General features: G+C 37.6%; 1 long non-coding RNA gene across 1 annotated transcript in view; it reads left to right on the forward strand.

Moving 5' to 3' along the window:
- Positions 1 to 20,765, forward strand: part of LOC128016901 (uncharacterized) — a 55,547-nt gene that overhangs the window by 9,329 nt on the left and 25,453 nt on the right. Inside the window, exons 5-9 of the long non-coding RNA XR_008184306.1 lie at positions 8,070 to 8,138; positions 9,382 to 9,456; positions 9,935 to 9,983; positions 10,692 to 10,765; positions 16,241 to 16,270. This is a non-coding gene — a long non-coding RNA (uncharacterized LOC128016901). The remainder of the gene's footprint in view (positions 1 to 8,069; positions 8,139 to 9,381; positions 9,457 to 9,934; positions 9,984 to 10,691; positions 10,766 to 16,240; positions 16,271 to 20,765) is intronic.

Below are 20,765 nucleotides of genomic sequence, written 5' to 3' on the forward strand. Positions count from 1 at the left end.
TACGAATGTGACATTCACAACAAAATGACAGACACAAAAGAGTACGACATATTTACAGTTACAGTTTAATTCAGTTTCGCTGTACAACAAGAAGTCAGCACTTAGAACCTCTCTGATCAGGCAGTAAAATTTCAAATGTTGTTTCTCTATTCCTGTTGCAAAACTCACTTGTGCACTTGCACGTGTAGATGTGAGAGAGCTGAACCGGGGATGGGGCTGAAATGGGAATGAAGACATTTTATTGGTCGATGTCTGACCAATAAAGTTGGATGGTTTCTTTGTGTGATGACGTCATGCAACAGCGGCAGCCAGTTTTCCCTTTCATATTTCTGTGTTGTGCTCAGTTTCTTGTGTAAATAAAATATAAAGGTAGACTTGAGGTAAAAGACATTGCAAGAACATGAAAAATCATTTGTTGTCTGGTGATGCACTGTGGACCTGGATACAAATCAGTTCGACACACATCAAACTATTATGTCTTCCAATATGAAAACCTTTCTATGATTAAATGTGCTGGCCACTTCATTCCATCCCCATCCCTGGTTCTTCTCTCTCACATCTACATGTTAATGTGCACAAGTGAGTTTTGGTACAGGAATATCATGAAAGGAGTAGCAAAAGTCAAAGCACTAAGATTTGAATTTGCACTGCCAGATCAGAGAGGTTGTAAGTGCTGATTTGTTGTACAGCGAAATATAAGTAAATATGCCGTGCACTTTTGTGTCTGTTATTTTGTTTATGTGAATGTCATTTGTTTCCATTAATCTGCAAGTTCTCACATTCAAATCAACAAGCTCTAGAGTTTTGCTACTCTTTTATCTTTGTTGAAATGGCTACTGACATTTAGTCTTACTTGAAGGTCTAAGGGTTAAGATCCTACAACATGCATTTAATTTTTATATTCAAATCATAAAGATGGAGGGCATTCAGATGTGCATAAAACTGACTTAATGTGAAAATGTACCAGTCCCTCTGGCCTCTTGATGTCAGAATGGGGTGTATTGTGTTACCATTTTGACAGCTTTTATCAAAGTCGAATAAGACAGCATAGACAAACAGTCATTAGTCATTTATCCTTTTTTGTCCATAATTGACCATACACGGGAATTTCGACCTCAGTCGGTTTTTTTCTCTCATTTTGTGTTGCTGTTAAAAATGTGGCGCGTCTTTTGTCTCTGCCTCGCTTTGTTTTCCTTAGTTTCGTTCTCTTAATTCATTAGCTCACTTCAGTTTATTTGACTATTTTACACAATCACTGAGTAAAAAAATAGTTTTCATTGAGACATGTCTGTGAATACATTCATACAAACATCCCCCCTTGATTATATAGATTCTGTTCTCCTTGGATAACTGCAGTCTTTTTCTTTCTTTCTTTTTTTCTCTGTTAGTTTAGATAAATTAACATGACCTCCAGTATCAGGAGCAGCTTGGCCATGGAAATGGCGGAACAGTTTACAAGTGAGGGTTGCTTTCGTGGTTTTTACCTTGAAATTTAATTAGACTGATTGTGTTCCACCTCTTCAAAGGCCTTCTTTACCCTTAGTGCAATCTATAGGATTTAACTAGAGCTGGCAAATTGAATCATGAAAATGTAGCTGAAAAGGGAACAAGTGTTTTGTTGTCTACACTCATGTTCTGATTAATTAAGTTTGCTTAAAAAAGCCAACTTACTTAAATTCTATTTAAACTTCTTCTGAGACCAAATTTTAAAATGTATCTCCTCCAAGACTTTTCAAGCTAGAACCACAAAACTCAAATCTGACTTGGGTTGCTATGTCTTTTCTAACTGATCTGACTTACAATTATCGTAAACCAGACTATCAAAGCCACCTAAAATCCCAAAGGCTTTCATTGAGGGGGTGAAGACTTTTATACAATAAGACTTATTGTTTAAGCTGTCTATTTCTATAGAAAAGCTTAACAACTCCCTACTGAAAATACAGCTAAAACCAACATAAGCTGATTGGCTGCTTTGGCTGGTCTCCCAAGCTAGTTTTTAAAGTGGTTTTGTACACTGTTTTTAGCAGCCCCGGCTGGTCTTAGCTGTTTTGTTGAGTTTTTTTTTTTTTTTTTTTTACGAATCAACTGGTTTTAGGTAGATTAGCATAGAAACATGATGATAACATACTAGTAACTTGCTACTAATGCTAGTAACATGTGAATAATGCTAGAAACATGCTAGTAACTTGTTAAAAAGGCTAACACCATGCTGGTAACATGCTAAAAAAATATGCAAGCAATTTGTTAAAGATGCTAGAAACATGCTAGCGTCATGCTAGTAACTTGCTTATCATGGTAACAACATGCTAACATCATGCTATTAACTTGTTCATTGTGTTAACCTCATGCTAGTAACTTGCTAATCATGCTAGAATAGAATCATGCTTACAAAATGCTAGTAACTTCATAATAATGCTAGCTACATGCTAACCATGTTAACAACATGCTGGTAACATGACAACCATGCTAGCAAAATGCTAGAAACATGCTAAACATGCTAAAAATATGTTAGCAACATGCTATGAAGAGCCTAGCAACCACCGCAGGTACCTGTTTTTCTGATATGTATTGCCTTGAAAACATTCATCAGTAATCTTTAAAACTATTTTAACTTTCAAACTACTTCAAACGGAAAACTTTCAGACTGCAAGTATTTAAAACTACTCAAAACTTTCTGGCTAGGCTTTTTCACACCAACTTAAAGTTTGTCTAGTTTTACATTGGTCTCACTTGTGCTCATGTTTTCAGACATCCCCTAATATTATGATCTTGAGACATGCAAATTAAGGTTGATGTTGATTTAGTGCTTGTGAAGTTGAAGTGAATCTTTTTGATCCTTTTAAAGCTCCTTTCTGTGCCAAAGCTTTAGTATATACCATGGCGTATACAGTTGCAGGACAGGGCAAGGTCATCGTCTTGCACACACAAATCATTTAGTTCATTTCTTGAGCCAAGTGACTTTTGGCAAGCCTCTGTGTGCTTTTGTGGATAGCACAGAGGCTCATCCTTTGCTTCTCTTACTGGAGGAGCAACTCTGGATTGTTGGAAATTGGTCAACCATTTTAAAAAAGCCAATACTGCAACCCAGACAAGAATGCAGTCTGGCAAGCTCAGCACTAAATGTGTTTGCCTAGAATTATTTTCCCCCTCAAACAAAAGAAACTGCTGAATTTTACATTCATCTCTTTATTCAAACCCTTTTACCTGTGCTTTCTCTCTTTAAAGTGTTGGATAAAGAAATACAGTTTTGAACCTAGGCGCTCTGTTTGGAACAAGCACCAAAAACCAATGGAAAACTGTAATACAAGGAATGTTTGTTTTTAACTTTTTTATTAATGTTTTGTTGACTGCATATTCATGATCTTTAAAGAAGGGTAGCATACACTGTTATTGTGTTTCTTGCTCAGTGCAGTGCAGTACAGTCAGCAGCAGGTGAAATGTAATGTAATATAATCTCTGAAGTTGATCGTAGTGAAATTTAGGCCAGTCTCCCATTCATCTCCACAGCTGTCCTTGATCATGTACATGCACTCTCCTTCATGCAAAACACACACCTTTGTGACCGTCAGACTGCATACAGGATGGCGCCAAGGATATATGCTTAAATTGCTTTTCTTAGGAATAAATAAATATTTTTTCTCTCTCTAAGGCTTTCACCTAACCTGGCCCACTTGATGTTGTGTTGCTGCTTATAAGCATGTTTCTTGCTCGCATATCAGAGAAAAGATTAAAAGTAAATACACTAAAAAATTTAACAAATATATGTATAGATACAAGAATATAAATAACAATCGATGTAGACCAATGTCACTTTCTAAATTTCTTTCTAAATTTTTTTTTTTTATTATTTATAAACCTTTACCTTTTGCACCCCCCTCCCCACTATTTGTGATCCAATTAGAACTACTTTGCAACCCATTTTTGGGTCATGACCCACTGGGTGAGAACCACTGCTGTAGGCTTTGTCTCTTCTCTTTGTGGCTTTCTTTCAGGTGAGGTGATCATCTGGTCATCTCAGGTTAGATGGCATAGAGAAAGAGACGGAGAGAACTGTCTGGTCCGCACTGGTCACTGTAACTGAAACCTGTTTGTGTGGTTGCATGCGTGTGTGTTCGTCTGCAAACGGGCATGCATGGGATGGCTGTCTTCGAGAGCTCCATGAATACTACATGACAGAGCATTCATTACCTCGGGCTCTGGAGTGTAAATAACAAACAGAATAGGGACACATTTACGGGGGTCAGGACCACACGTCACTACGTCACCTGGTCTTGACCACGCGTCTGTCAGTCTTTGGTCATCGCTGCATGACCACTCAGCAAGGTCAAAGTTCAAGGACTTTAGCTGAACTTTGCAAATGGGCTTACTAGGATACATTACTGTTCAGAATGTCCTGAAGCGACCATTTAGACAACATCATTGGTTGAGTTGGAATTACTAAGTAGTCATTTAGCAGATGCTTTTATATAAAGCAACTTATAGTGTACATATTACACAGACAATCCCTATGGAGAGACATGGGGTTAGATGTCTTGCTTAAGGGCACAATGGTAATGGTTTATGACTCACTACATGCACAAAGTGAAACTAGCAACCTTCTGATAGTCACCTCGGAGCTATACCCATCACTACCAACTATGCTGTGCCACTTTTAACAGATATTGATATCAGTTGACTTTGACGGTTCTTTCTTGACTTCAGAAATTACGTGAACCTTTTGTGATCTACTTTTCAGTGCATATTAATTAAATAATTTGTTATCAATAAGCAAAGCAAGCATCTCTGTATCTTATATGGCTCAGAGTCTTCTGAAGTGTAAAGTGCACCCGCAGAGGACACTAAGGTGAGATGGGATCCAGTTTCGTCTTCCTAAATGAGGGACGTTATCCGTCGCGTCACTTAGAACGACATTAATTAAAGGAGTTACGAGGTGTCTGGAGCTGTTACCAGATCAGCCATCTACTTCCCATAAATCACGTGCACTGTCTCCAACACTGTTACAAATTTGTTTCCTGCAGACGTATATACTCCTGCATACAGAGAATCATAATCAAATCAGTCTTTTTCTTGTTTTGTCATTACTTTTCTCATTTATACAAACACATACTGTGCGCCTGTGTTGTTGAATCCACCCTCGTTTGGCAGCTGTCTGTTGTTATAGTATATTATCTGGTGGAATGGACCGTATCTTGGTTTATTGTAACCCAACCCCTCTACAGCACCTACTGCAGTAACCGGATCCACTACTCGGAATGAGCAAGGATCATAATTAAATAATTGCGGCTTTGCCGTTAATTCGACCTGTAACAGGAGGCCTGTCTGGGAGAGCACACGGTGAAATGGGAACGCAGCAGATAACGCTCCACAGCTCAGAATGTCTGAGGTTTTGCAGGTGACTGACTCAGGGTTGACCTCACCTGCATTTGACACTTTGGATGAGGACAGGACACCCTTCATCTGGCCTCTCTTTTCTAGCGATTAAGCCACTGATAATCTGTAAATACATACAAATCTTTAAAAAGTAGCAGAGTGTCTTACTTAGTCATATGGATATACAGCTCAGGTAGCTCTGACTTAAACAAAACCTTGAACATAGTTTCCATCCTTAAACATCAGTCATTGAATATCTGTCTGTACTTTGTGTGTCTGTACATTGTTTGTGTGTGTGTGTGTGTGTGTGTGTGTGTGTGTGTGTACAATGGCCACAAACAGTGTTTGGACACTTAAAGGGATACTCCTACCCAAAATTAAAATGTTGTCATTAATCACTTACCCCCTTGTTGTTCCAAATCTGTAAAAGCTTTATTCATCTTTGGAACACAATTTAAGATATTTGGAAGGCTTTTGTCTGTCCTATAGACTGCCAAGTAAATAACAGTGTCAAGGTTCAGAATAGTATGAAAGACGTCGTCAGAATAGTCCATCTGCCATCAGTAGTTCAACCATAATGTTATGAATACTTTTTGTACACGAAGAAAACTAAAATAATTACTTTATTCAACAACTCCTTTGTCAACAGTCTCTCCACATCACTAAAACTGCCTACGCTCTTCTGTGTCAGCCGAGCCACAAGGATGCGCTGTTTCTATGTGCATTTATGCTTTGATTTGAAAGAAAACCGTGCATCCTTGTGTCCCGGATAAGCAATGTTTAAAATGTTTAAATGTGTAAGATAAAAATACAAATACAAATATGTAATGCAAAGCAAAATATATAGCTTTAACTAAGTGGCAATTATGCCACATATCACACACACACACACACACACACATATATATATATATATGCATTACTGTATGTCACACAGTTAAGGGTCAGTAAGATATTGTAATGTTTTTGAAAGAAGTCTCCTATCCTCATCAATGCTGCAGTTTAAAATGATCACAAATTGGAGAAAAAAATTGGACTTGGGTGCCACATAATCCTTCAGAAATCATTCTAATATGCTGGTTAGCCGCTCAATAAATATTTCTTATTATTAATATTGAATACATTTATTTGCCAGGATTTTTCTGGATTTTTGATGAATAGAACATTCCAAGGAACAGCATCTATTTAAACTGGAAATCTATTGTAACTTTGTAAATGTCTTTGCTTTCACTTTTTTATTAATTTAATGCATCCTTGCTGAACAAAAACCTCACTGAACCCGAGCTTTTGAAGAGCAGTGGACATATACATTTTGAATTTGTTTATTTTTGCACGCTTTTCAAAAGTTAAGGTATTGCTAAGACAATTTGCATTGTTATTAATTGTACATTTTTATCTTTGACAGAGCTTACCACTTGCTTGGGAAGAGAATTGTAGCGGTGAATGGAAAGAACAGTGTATATTTCTGTATGCTGGTTTTCCTTAGTACGCTTACTAAAATGTTCACATGTTTTGTAGATTACTTATTTGCAGAATTACTTGGCTCACATAGAAAAAAACATGAAAACATCCCAAAGAGCCAACATATGATATTATCGCTCACATTCAACTAATGGGTAAAAAAAAACCATACAACCAGTATGCTCTTTAAATAGATGGAGCAGAAGAGGTGAACTCGGTGGATTTGACACAGGTGGACTTTACTGCAGCAAGATGCAGTGAATAACTGCTGGAGAAGTTAATAGTGCTCTACTAACTGAAGAGCACAAAAGAGCAAATACAGTGCTCCTACACACATTGCCATAGTTAAGCATGATTGAGACCCTGTGACCCTCAGGGCTGATCTTTCTTTTTCTATCTTAGCTGTTCTCTGTTCTCTCATTTCTTCCACTCTTTTCACATCTTTTCTGTCTCTCCCCCTTCCCGTCATTATTATTGACTGACATCTGTTTAGTTTTACTTTTATCCTCTCGCTTCTCTTCTGTCTCATCTCTTATCTGTCCTCCTCTCTTCTCCTATCTTCTGCTGTGTGTGCTCATCTTTCCATCTGCCTGGGTCTGCTCGAGCAGGGCTATCTATTTGGCTAAGGCTGTAAGTGATCTCTGCTGAGCTTTAACTGTGTGGCCTTGCCTTACTGCCTTACCTGTAATCAATTACTTCAGTGGGAGGCGGGCTGATAATCTAACCTTAAATAAAGAAGCATTTTAGCTAGTCGCTGCTTCATTACAAAAGTTGAGAAGAGAGAGAACAAAAACCTAGGTTGCAACAAAAAAAAAACTCTTCTGATATTAGATAAAAATATAGCATTGGCAATATCATTTTGGAAATTTAATTGCCTGCTTTATGTGTTTTCTTTTAGTGGTAGGCTGTTTAATTTCCTGTCAGTACTGGTTGAAGAGAAACTCTTTGAGCATGTTTCTCAAGCATTCGCTTTCAAGCTCAAAAGCCAGCTGAAACAGAAGAATTGACACAAACAAATGTGTACTCGAAAGGCTGCTTATGTTTGCAAGTTGTATTTACCTGATGTAAAAAAGTAGGGTGAAGTGTCTAGCATTGCATATGTAATTTTGATATAACTAATTTTCTGTTTGGGTGAAAAAATATTTAATTTGAGATTTCAAGTGTTTGTTTGATAGATAGCTGAGAGAGGTCATTGTGAGTCTGTTTGTACAAATGCTGGTCTTATGTATGTATTGCAGGTTATTGCTCTCGACATCACAGTGGAGCTGCAGAAGCAGATCATGTCAGAGCTTGAGATGCTTTACAAGGTCTGAACCTCTGTTTTTTTGTCTGCTTGATTACGTAAGCTGTATCTATATGATGAATGAATTTCAGTCCTCTTTCCAGCGGATAAAAACAGTGGCCTGATTCTGAATATATGCTCACCCAGTATGACCTGCATACAACAACAGTGCTGTAGTCATATCAGTTTCTTACCTCCCTCTAAACTAAACTTAGAGCATTTTGCCCTCTCTTTGGCACTCAAGTGTCACTTTGTTAGTGTCAAGAGTGTCTGTGACTAATAAGTTTTATTCTTGGTAAAAGTTGGAGCCACTTTCCAGGTAAAAACCAAACTTGTTTAGAGCTGTGTGTGGTTTCAGCTTTCAGATTAGGTGTATGTGAGGTGTGTGACTGTGATAAGTATAAAAGAAGTGTCATGAATTATTCAGGGATCAATGCCTATGTAGTTCAGTCCACCTGTTCCTGTGACAACAGCTGCAGGATGTACTTAAATTTATTACAAATCACCCTTTGCAACAACAAACCAATTACACAGAATAATCAGCCAATTTCACATTCTGAATAAAATACTGTGGCATTAGCATTACATGGCTTACTATAAATAACTACCAGCCAAACAAACAGTTAATAAAACAATTTACCACATATTTTTACTTGAAACAATCAATCATTTCCTAATGAAGCATCTTTGAGAACCATCCAGTGAATCATGCAAACATTTCTTAATAATCTCTCATTTATTTACGCTTAGGCAATAAATTTAATGCCAAAATGTATAAATATATATCCTTTTTATAAAAGCTGTGTTCATATCACTACAACGGCATTAACTAGCTTATTTGATAAATGAGCATACTGTACACTGCTGTTCAAAAGTTTGGAGTCAACAATATTAAAAAGAAATTAATAACTTTATTCAGCTGGGACACATTAAATTGATAAAAAAGACAGTAAAATTCTGTGTAAATTCTTTTTTTGAACTTTCTACTCATCAAAGTATCCAATTTTTTTTTATTACAGATTAAAAAAAAAAATATATATATATATATATATATATATATATATATATATATATATATATATATATATATATATATATATATATTAAGCAGAACAATCTTGGTGAGCAACTTTTATAAGGAATAAAAAAATAAAGCAATTTTACACAGCCCAAACTTTTCAGTGGTAATGTACATTTATGATAAAGTGCAAACTGAGTTATGGGCATATAAAATCTTTCCAGTTTTAATATATTTGTGTTTTTTACAGTGTGATACATCATAAAGTTCTACGGTGCTTTCTTTGTGGAGAACAGAATATCGATATGCACTGAGTTTATGGATGGTAAGTCTCATTTGTTTTGACATTTGTCAGGCAACATCTGCACAGGAAAGCATCACTCACAATATGTCAAATTTAATTGAATTATTTGTTTTGAATGTAAGTGGCTCTCTGGATGTCTACTGGAGAATCCCAGAGCATGTTTTGGGCAGAATTGCTGTCGCAGTAGGTCCGTTTCAAGTCATGAAACTGTTATTGTATAAGTGTATCAGAACATTTTGTAAAGCTTGGAGGTTTCTACGTGTCCAAGAATCTGTTACAGCTCAGACCAGTGTGGGTTATGTGTGTTTTGTAACATTTTATCAGTGCTGAATTGTCATTGCTCCTGGTTCTGACCCTCATTACCCTCTCCCTCACACTTTCTCGAAAATAATCAAAGATATGCCACTCTTTAGACAATTTACAGACATAGCTTTCATACACATTTAATTCTCTTCAGATTTTGTTTTCAGTAAGTATAGCTGTTTGTGTGTATCTACAGGTGGTAAAAGGATTAACGTACCTCTTGAGCCTGAAGATTTTACATAGAGGTGAGAGCCACTTTTATGTAAAAAATAATATCCAGATGTTGGAAATCAGTGTAAGAACTTGACTGTTTAGACATATTTATGTAAAAGTAAAATTAAAGCTGCAGTAGGTAACTTTTGTAAAAATATATTTTTTACATATTTGATAAACCTGTCATTATGTCCTGACAGTAGAATATGAGACAGATAATCTGTGAAAAAAATCAAGCTCCTCTGGCTCCTCCCAGTGGTCCTATTGCCATTTGCAGAAATACATCCGCTACCGGTAAGAAATAACCAATCAGAGCTGCGGTCCGTAACTTTGTTTGTGTTCAAAATGTAGAAAAATGTATATAATAAGCGAGTACACCATGAATCCATTTTCCAAACCGTGTTTTTAGCTTGTCCTGAATCACTAGGGTGCAACTATAATAAGTGTTTATATTCGGACTATTTTAGATTGCCTGGGGGGTACCGCGGCGGAGTAACCCAGTACCTTTGTGATTCTTCATAGACATAAACAGAGAGAAGTAGTTCCGGCTACGATGTTCTTCCGCAAGACGCAAGCAGTTCTGTTTATTAACCGCTAGAGCGTCAAAAGTTACCTACCGCAACTTTAAGGGCAATGTTTATAAATTTGGTGTCAGTAAGGTAGAAGTACATTCATTTAGTGACAATAATATTAAATACTGACAAATATTATGGTAATAATATAATTGTTTCTCTGTGCAGATGTGAAACCCTCCAACATGTTGGTTAACACACAGGGTCAGATCAAACTGTGTGACTTTGGAGTCAGGACACAGGTAGGTTTGAATTTGGATCCTGTGATGACCATATTTGTGCATGCTTATTAGTCTGCATGAATGGATATACTCTCACAAGTGTTTCTCATTGTAAGCACAGTCAGCTCAGATCAGCCATTGTCCCATCAGTCTTTCTGTCTCTGTTCTGTTTTCTATCTTATTCCTCCAGGGACTTTTTCCCTTTGCTCCCTAACCCCCCCAGAAATCCACTAGATTGCTCGTCTTCTCTCACTTCCAGCTCTTTGTAATTACTACATTGAACAGTTATTCAGTGTGTGTGAGTGACGGCGTGTGTGTGCATGCATGTGGCTGGAGACGATATCTCAGACTGAGAAAGTCAGCATCAGTCTCTCCATCTCTAATACACTCAGGAGTCCAACAATGGAACCCAATCACTCCAAATGGCCCTCTTTTAATTAATATTCGTACCCATTTTCCCCCAAAGACCTGGGTGAGTTGCGTGTTCTCCTCTGTGTCCGTCCGCACCATGACACTCTATAGTAAACCTATGTCTCTCTTATTCACTTACACACAGACGCACACCAGGCCACGGGGGAATGCTCTCATTATGTTTGTTCTGTCATTGCTGACATGTGCCATTGTGCACGGTTCTCACCGTCTCTCCCCTGTGAGAGTACAGACTAAAATTAAACCAGGCTGGCATTTCAATAACACTCCACAATAACACACTCTTTCCGGTAGATTTATATCAGTTCCTCTTACTGTGTCCTTTACCTTGTTGCAGAGAGCTCAGGTCACCTGCTGTCAAGTCTGTACTGAATTTCAATGTTTAAACAGAGATAACTGTGCTGATTATATCAGAGGACCGAATGTGATGGCTTCTCCATATTATTCTTGGCTGCGCACATACAGAGGGGATAATGTTTTACCTTTGTACTACAGTACTACAGTGGGTAGAGAAAAGAATCACCCTCCTTTAAAATAATCACATTTCGTTGCAGTGTTTGTTTTTCCGAGCTGTATCTAGTCAGTGCAACTTATAATATGATCCAAGTGAAAAAAAATTCAGGTGTAGCTAATCACCTTCTCAATGGTAAACAAAGCCATTTGACTTTCAACTGTGATCAGCTGTGGTCATTTTGATTAGCTCAGCATGAACAAAAGCTTTCCTGGAGCATTTCAGTCCTTGGTAGTGGAACTGAAGCAAACAATCATCTATGGGTGGCAAAAGATAAGTGTGATAAAATTGTGGACAGGCACGTCAGGAGATGGATACAATTGTCATAATGTCATAAACCATTATTTACTTGTAATCATTAATAAAACGATTTATTGGTATTATATATAATATATTTTGGTACCGAAATTTTAAATTGTTAATTGTTACACTTTAGTTTGGGGATCAATTCTTACTATAAACTAACTATTAACCATGGCTTTTTCCTCAATAAACTCCTAGTTTGCTGCTTATTAATAGTCATTAAGGGAATTGTTAAGGTTAGGTATGCGGTAGGAATAAGTAGAATAATTCTAGTCACACAGCTGAGATGATTATTATTTTTGAGATTCTTATTGAATTTTGATTTCCTAAAAATATCTCTGTAACACTTTCTATGAAGCCCATATTTATAATGCATTATAACGGTATTCTTAAAGGAGTCATATGATGGGATTTAAATTTTCCCTTTCTCTTTGGAGTGTTATAAGCTCTTGGTGCATAAAAAAGATCTGTAAATTTGCAAAGACTAAAGTCTCAAATCCAAAGAGATATTCTTTATAAAAGTTAACACTCGTCCACGCACCCCTAAAACGGCCCGTTTAAACACGCCCCCCACATCTCTACTTCACTATATGGGAAGATTTGCGTTACACCACCAGATGTTCGCGCAAAAAAAAAAAAAGGCATACCTTTTATTCTAGTTGTAGTATTGTTGCCGTTGCCTCCATTTCGTACAGACGCTGTTTTTCACTGTGAAAGCGAAACTACTTTGTTTGGCCTTCCAAAAGAGGATGATATCCGCTTCGGCATGCCTGGAGCTGATCTGTGCTGGTCAATGAGGAAATACAGCAACTTTTGCTCTGTGGATCACGTTGACAAATCGGCCTCCAGCCCGCTGCAAGCTAAACGAACGATCCTTCGAAGAATCCACCGGTCATGCCATTCTCAAGCTGCCAATGTAAAAATTGATGCGTTTCAGAACAATAATGTACAGTATATGGAAAATTATGTGTTTTTTTAACCTTAAACTGCATAAACACATTTCATTACACCAAATAATGTTCTCTTTAGCAGCATTATATAACCCCCATGTTGTTTTGTCTCATAATTAATAATTAGAATTATAATACATTATTTTTAAAACATACGTATTAGTGCTTATAACGTATGATTATTTGTAACACACAATGTACACCATTTTAAATCCACTTCCAATGGATTATACGTTTTGTGTCTTGACATTAAGATTTTCACAGTTTCTTACTGTCTCACTGATATTACATTAAATATGGTAAAAATCAAATGTGCTATATAATACATTCATCTGATCAAATGTCTGATCTTATGGCTATTTAAGAAAAAATATTGTTTTTATTTATTATTGTTGTTCTTGTTGTTATTTATAAGTGGTATTTGTCTGCTTTAAGTAAAGTAACAAGTCAACAATGGCAAGATATGAGAATTGTAATACATTATTATAACTATGGTAAATATAATTGGGTTCATTGTGTGTTATAAATCATCATATACTTAAAAGTTACAACTTCAAATAAGTAAATTTTACAGTGCATTAAAACTGTTGTTATGATCAATCATGAGATGATACAACATATTAAAAGGTTTTTTTTTTTTTTTTTTTTTTTTTTTTTTTAGAAGACATCATGAATACCCTTATAATGTATAATATATATGGGCTTCATAGAAAATGTTACCAGTGTTTCTCCTGCTTTCTTCCACAGTTGGTGAACTCCATTGCTAAAACATAAATTGGAACCAATGCATAAATGGCGGTGAGCTGCATTCATACCTGTGATAGTCTTTCTGTTCAGATGCTTTATTATTATTTTCCCTGAATAGAGAATGAATAAATCATACATATTTGGTTGTAAAGGTTGTCAGTCGAGTATGTGCCTGTAATCAAGACAAAACAATCAAATAGCTTATTTTTATGGAAAAATCAAATGCGTTCTGAAGTTGAATTGGTACATTCCCACACACACACATTTAGACAACAGATCTTGTTAAATAGGCCTCACAGGAATCGCTGCAAAAAAGGTATGACTGTGTATGTGGCCTTCAATGCCACCGTCTTACTTTAAGCAGAATTCATATGCAGAATTCTACACTATTGTAATGATCCTTCATGTATGTTTGTATGTCTTTATGTCTTTAGCCAGAGCGAATACCAGGGGAACAGTATGGTATTCACTCAGACATGTGGAGTGTAGGAATCTCTTTCATGGAGGCAAAACAGCCATATAATAATGTCTTCTAAACACCCACACGTACACATAGCCCAGCATTTGTAGTTCGGGTGGACTGGTGTCAGTGTTTCTGCTGAGTGCTGTTGATAGTGTCTGCAGGCAGCCTGTCCAAACAGATGTTGGCCTACAGCTATGCATGGATCACACTCAAGATCTCCCACTGACTGCTACACACACACACACACACACACACACACACATACTGCTCTGCTATCCTTTTGGGCCCTCTCCCTTCGAATTACCATATGAGCATAAAGTAAGAAATTTATATTTTGTGTGCCTGTATGTGGTTTCTATATAAAAATTGGGATTAATGAACGGGGAATAATACTAAGGAAAAAATGTGTCTGTAGTGAAACATTAAAGAGAATTAGTGAGTGAGTATATGTGTGTGAGAGAGAGAAGTGAAAGATTTGGAGTCGGTGTGGCAAAACGCTATCAATCACTCAGCCAGCAGAACGTCCAGTACTTAGAGTGCTGTGTTCTCTGTTCCAGAGGTGTGTGTTTGTGTGTGTTTCTGAAAAAGAGAAGAGAGGTGTACAACTATAGTGATTTTATTTTTATTTTTTTTGTGATGGATGTTTTTTTAAGAAGAAATCAGCTGCAAGAATTGTACGTACGAGTGGATTAGATTTTAATATGGTGGTTTGACTCATGTACTGAAAATGCCTTGCTGGTAGTTCTCATTGGCTTTATTGATTCCCATTTTGTAATTGTCAGCACTTCTCATTGGCTGTGATGAATTGTTATTGTATACCTTGAGTCAATCCCTTGATTGTAATACTGTTAGATATTATCAGTAGGATGTTAAGGTAGGGAAATATATCAAGGGTCATATGGATTGACATTATCATTAGTTGATGAACAGTATATTGATCTGATTATGATTTATTATTGACCTTACCATGTTGTAAGGGATGTGCTCTATTCGGCTGCTGGAATGTTTATGCAATTTGGGTGAATTATCTCCATGTTCTTCTGTTGGCAGGTTTCTTAACCAATGAACTGAACTCACCTCCTGAACTGAGATGGTTATGTTAGATTTAATAAATGAATGCACTGTGGTTACATTTGGATTAATTTTCTAAATGTAAATGGAATGTAATTAAAGGATAGTTTGAAAATAGTCTTATTTTTAGTTTGGCATTTGCTTCTGGGTTTGTTGCTTTTTCCACATCTGTTCTGCATTCCAGCATGCGCCTTAGACTTCACAGATTAAAGGGTTAGTTCACCCAAAAATTAAAATGAGCTTGTGTTGTACTCAACCTCAAGGCATCCTAGGTGTGTACGACTTTCTTCTTTCAGACGAATCCAGTCAGAGTTATATTAAAAATTGTCCTGGCTATTCCAGGCTCTATCATTGCAGTCAGTGGGGGTTGCAGTTGAACAGTCCACAAGTCGTCAAATAAAGTGCATGCGTCCGTAATAAAACGTGTCGCACGCGGCTCAGGGAGGTGAATAAAGGCCTTCTGTAGTGAATCCATGCATTTTTGTAAGAAAAATATTCATATTTCAAATGTAACAAACTATTTTCTCTCACTTCTGTCATAAGCGGTTATCTTTCCCGGTAGGATTTCATAGTATGTCGGTGTTGTGTGATTAGTGACGAATGCGGAGAGAGAACAAAACTAAACCCAGGTCATGAATTAGAAAAGATGGAGGATTTTGATATAAACCAAGATGAGACTGGTTTTCCTTTGCTAAAGTAAGGAAACTTTGCTTCCTTTCTTCCTATAAGTAAACTTGCGAGACTAGCACATCTCTGTGCTACCGAGTTTAATATACAATTTAAAATACATTTATTATAAACTGTATGAACATTCTCTTTTAATTGCAATTAATATGCAGGGAAGTGGCCAAAATTAAGGAATTAATTTGAATATGTTCATGTTACAGTTTCGTTTCTCCTAAATCCTGTTTGAGACATCATCTGTCATAGCTGTATAGGTAAAAGCTCATGTGCTTATGCAGGTGTGTGTGCGTGTGAGTGGGCATGTGATTATCTTTCTTATCTTCTTTTTTCATTGGCAGTTGGCACTGGGATCTTTTTCATATCCACAGGTGAGTCTACTTCATCGATCCAAATACCAATTTAACCAATTTAACATTTAGCTCTTGAATACTCAATAGTTCTACACCCCAGAGTCACGGCGGACACTCACTCCTTCGTGATCTTAGTCTATGGGTAGTGATTTTCTCGTTGTTCACCCCACAATTGCTTATCTCACAATTGCTCATCCAATTCTTGTTTACTCAGATTACATTACATTGCATACAGTACTGCAGACCTGCTCCATTCCTCAATCTCAACAACCCTGTAATCAGATTTCATGCAGGGATTTGTCAAGATTATCCCATTTTAAGAATGACAATCCCAGATTATAATCCGGATTCATTTGGAGGTTCCTAGTTTAAGAACCACATGGTACCCAATGCACAAAGCGTGTCATTTTATGGTGCCTTTAGGATGTCATGGTGTAGATGTATAGTGTGTTTAAAATACTTACAGTAGTTTTACATGTTTAATTATACTGGGTCAAAAATTGTGTTGTATTTTCAAAATTAATCCCTCTCTAATTAATAAATTAGATCAGGGGTGTCCAAAGTCGGCCTTGGAGGGCTACTGTCCTGTAAAGTTTAGCTCCAACCTTCCCCAACACACCTGTCTGAAACTTTCTAGTATGCCTAGTAAAACTTTAATTAGATGGTTCAGTTATGTTTAATTGGGGTTGGAGCTAAACTCTGTTGGACAGTGGCCCTCCACAGGACTGGACATCCCTGAGTTAGATCTATGAACCACTTATGGCGCTTTTCCATTACCAGCTCAACTCGACTGGATTAGTATCGCCTCGTCTCGGCTCAGTTCACTTTTCGCTCTGTTTTCCATTGCAGATAGTACCTCCACAATAGTATCTGGTAGTCATAGCGCTGCCGCAGGAAACTGTCGTGACGTAATCTTCTACGCGACACACACCCGCTTCCCACACACACAGGACAATGGAGGAAATCAAGTGTATGAATGAAACACCTCGTTTGACCACGGCTTATTCTTCAGAGTACGCAACCTCTGGCCAAACTATTTAAAAATGGCAGGGGTTAATCAGGATTCTTCGTCTGGCGCATGCAATGATGACGCAGTGAATAGTGACAATTCTCTCTGACTAATCAGCAGTCTGCCGTGTTTTCTCGTCACATTTTAGCTCGCTCAGAACCTCGCCGGAGGTGATACGAAAAAAAGTACCAGGAAGCAGGTACAGGTACAACTTTTACACAGTGGAAAAACAAACCGAGTCAAGTTGAGGCGAGCTGGTACTTTGTAGAAAAGCGCCATTATATAAACAGTTTCTGATTCTCCTCTAGTTCTTTAAAAACTCTCTTTTCTTAATTAATTTATACATTGTAACACTTTACAAAATGGTTGAATTCATTGACATCTATTGGGGCATCGTTGCCTGATGGTTAGATAGTCGGACTTGTAACCCAAACGTCGCAGGTTTGAGTCTTACACTTACATTTATGCATTTAGCAGATGGTTTTATCCAAAGCGATTTACAGTGCATTCAGGCTATACATTTTTGCCAGTATTTGTGTTCCTTTTGCACTGCTAACGCAATGCTCTACCACTAAGCCACATGAACACCTTGGTACCGGCAGGGATTTTATGTAGGGAGAGTGAGTGTCCAGCGCTCTCTCCCACCCTTAATACTACGACTGCGGTGAGACCCTTGAGCAAAGCTCCAAAAACCCAACTGCTCCCCGTTCGCCGCAGCAGTATGGCTGCCCACTGCTCTGTGTGAGTGTGAGTCTGTTCGCTACTCACTGTTGTGTGTGTGTGCACTTGGATGGGATAAATGCAGAGCACAAATCCGAGTATGGGACACCATATTTGGCTGCATGTTACATCATACTTTCCACAAAAAATAAGCACAAATGTTTTTAACATTTATAATAAGAAAGGTTTCAAATTCACTATTAGCTAGTTTTATTGAGTTTTACCTCTGTATACTGCTGATTTGCTGCTTATTAATAGTTAGAAGGGGGGTTGTTAAGTTTAGGTATGGGGTAAGAATTGGATATATGGTCATGCAGAATAAGACATTAATATATATAATATATAGTACTAATAAACAGCCAATAAGGAACTAGTTAATCATGGGACTTGGCCCTTAAAATAAAGTGTTTTACCAAAAATCTTACGGACCCCAAACCTTTGGACAGTAGTCTACAGTATGTCGAAAGTAACACAAAGATTTGTGAGACAAAGGTTTAACACAAACCACGATTTATAGATATATATTGAGAATATATATTGTGAAATGTTTTTTTTTTAATCATTTAGTTGTAACAGTTTTCAGCCCTGTGTATATAGTGTATATACTGTATATTCAAATCGGATTCGGTGCCTTAGTTTTCTCCAATCAGACTCTCTGCTTTTTAAAGTTCTGCATGTAAGAGTGCAGTGAGTTTAATGAGGGAAATGTTGACTAATGCTCAATAAATTACTCCCAGCATGCCTGTTGGGTTAATTAGCATATTAAAACAAAGCAGCCACTCAGGGCATGCAGGGGAAATCAGAAAGGAACGTTTTGAGGCTGCATCTAGATCCAAAGCCTTGAGCATCAAATGGTCACGGAGGCTGGGCTTGGCACTAGTGTGTGTTTGTACTTTATCTTACACATCGCTTGATGCAAAGCTATCATGCAGCATGGCATAAGTTCCAAAATTGATCATGCAATAAGTGAAATTAAAGGATATTATGTGTAGTACTATGATTAATCCTAAATCCTGATCCATTTTTAGCATAAATATTTTTAACATAAAATAGACAAATAAAAGATGAACAAACTGTTTGAGATGATGAACATGCACAACAGTTGATTGGTAGAAAGAATGTTAGAAGGCTAGAGGCTTGGGGGTTTTCTGTGTACTGTGAGTGCATTTGTGTGTGTGCATTATCCCGTGGCCTGGAGGCTTGTCTCATCTGAAATTGTTTTCCTCTGCTCTCCTGCATCATCTATTAACAGGGCCATTATCAGGTTTATCCACTGAGTATTATTACGTAAGCTAATGTATTCACGTGTACACAGAAACAAACCTTCGTACACACAGTGTCTGGAACCGTGATTGAATCTGTTGATGTCAAATATTTGACTGCATTTCTGTTCCTTACAGGACTGCTTTTTGTGTTGGCCAATAACTAATCCTTCAAAACAGTGTGTGAAATCCATTTTGGTCCACCATTCTTCTCAAAGTGTATCATCATACAGTATAGAAATATCAGTTGAAATCAATGAAAAGCAAAACTTTTGTTCTTGGCCCGTTGAGCCAGAGGCATTATACTGAAGCATTTCATGTATACACACCCCATTAATTTATTACTTCCTCCTTTAATCTTCCATACTCTCCCTTTCCCAGTTCCTGCATTTAAGAATATGTATGGAATGGAAATGGAGGGAGAGAGAGAGAGAGAGAAAGAGGCATGAAGGAGAAAGAGGGAGGGGGTTAGTCAGTAAGAAAGAGACGGAGAATTAAATCTCCCACTGCTAGAGTGTTTTTGCTCTTGATGTTAATTTTCACAGCTCCATATGGTGCTGCAGACTCTTCACCTGCAGGCATCACATACATACACACACACACACACACACACACACACACATGCGTGCACAAACCACCCAGCCAGCACACATGCTACCTCAGGCCTGGCCTGTCACTCACATCGGCTCAGGCATCTGTCTGTTCTCTCTCTCTCTCTCTCTCCCTCCCTCTCTCTCTCTCTCTCTCTCTCTCCCTCCCTCACACACACTGATGCTCAAAGAGTCATTGTCCATTGTGATCTGAGATCTCCAGAGATGCCTGCTTTATTCCTGCATTGACTTCTGATGCCCTGCCCCCACTCCACTCAAACACTCAGAACTGCAAAAAACTGCTGCTGTTTGGTGTGTGTGAGTGCATGGGTGTGTGTTTTCTATGCATTATCTTGTCACTGTTTCTAAAAGGCTCTTTAATTTCATCTCACCCCATGTTGGGATTAATTTGCATTCTTTGTCAGGAGTTAATGGCGTCTCCCGATGGCTCGCTCTGAAAATCTTTGAAGACTGCAGACTGGCTGGCATGTGTATACAGCCTCCAGCGCTTCTCCTCCTGATTGATTTGTTGTTGCCTTTTCTGTTTTCTGGCTGTTTTGGTTTGAACCTCATTTTCATCTGAATATACTGTATGATTTTTCTCTCCCAGAACTTATTGCTATTTTTAAGCAGTATCACTCTAGGAAGAGTGTTGTTGCTGTTGAGCCGCAGGTAATCACAGTCTTGGCAATATTTAGTATAACAGCACAGTTTTGAGTGTGATATTACTTTTATACAACAGTTATGTAAACAAGAAGTTGATATCAAGTTACTTACAGTTTCTAAATTTGGCCAAACCATTTCACTGTAGCTCCACTCTAGGTTTTTCAGTTTTTCTTACACACTTACTGGTGAAACCCCACTCTGAGCAATCCCCCCAACAACACCCAAACAAAATCACACAACTCTTTGACTCTGCCCTGCTCACATAC

Source organism: Carassius gibelio, chromosome A7 (genome assembly GCF_023724105.1).
Source record: "Carassius gibelio isolate Cgi1373 ecotype wild population from Czech Republic chromosome A7, carGib1.2-hapl.c, whole genome shotgun sequence".
Taxonomy (NCBI): Eukaryota; Metazoa; Chordata; class Actinopteri; order Cypriniformes; family Cyprinidae; genus Carassius; species Carassius gibelio.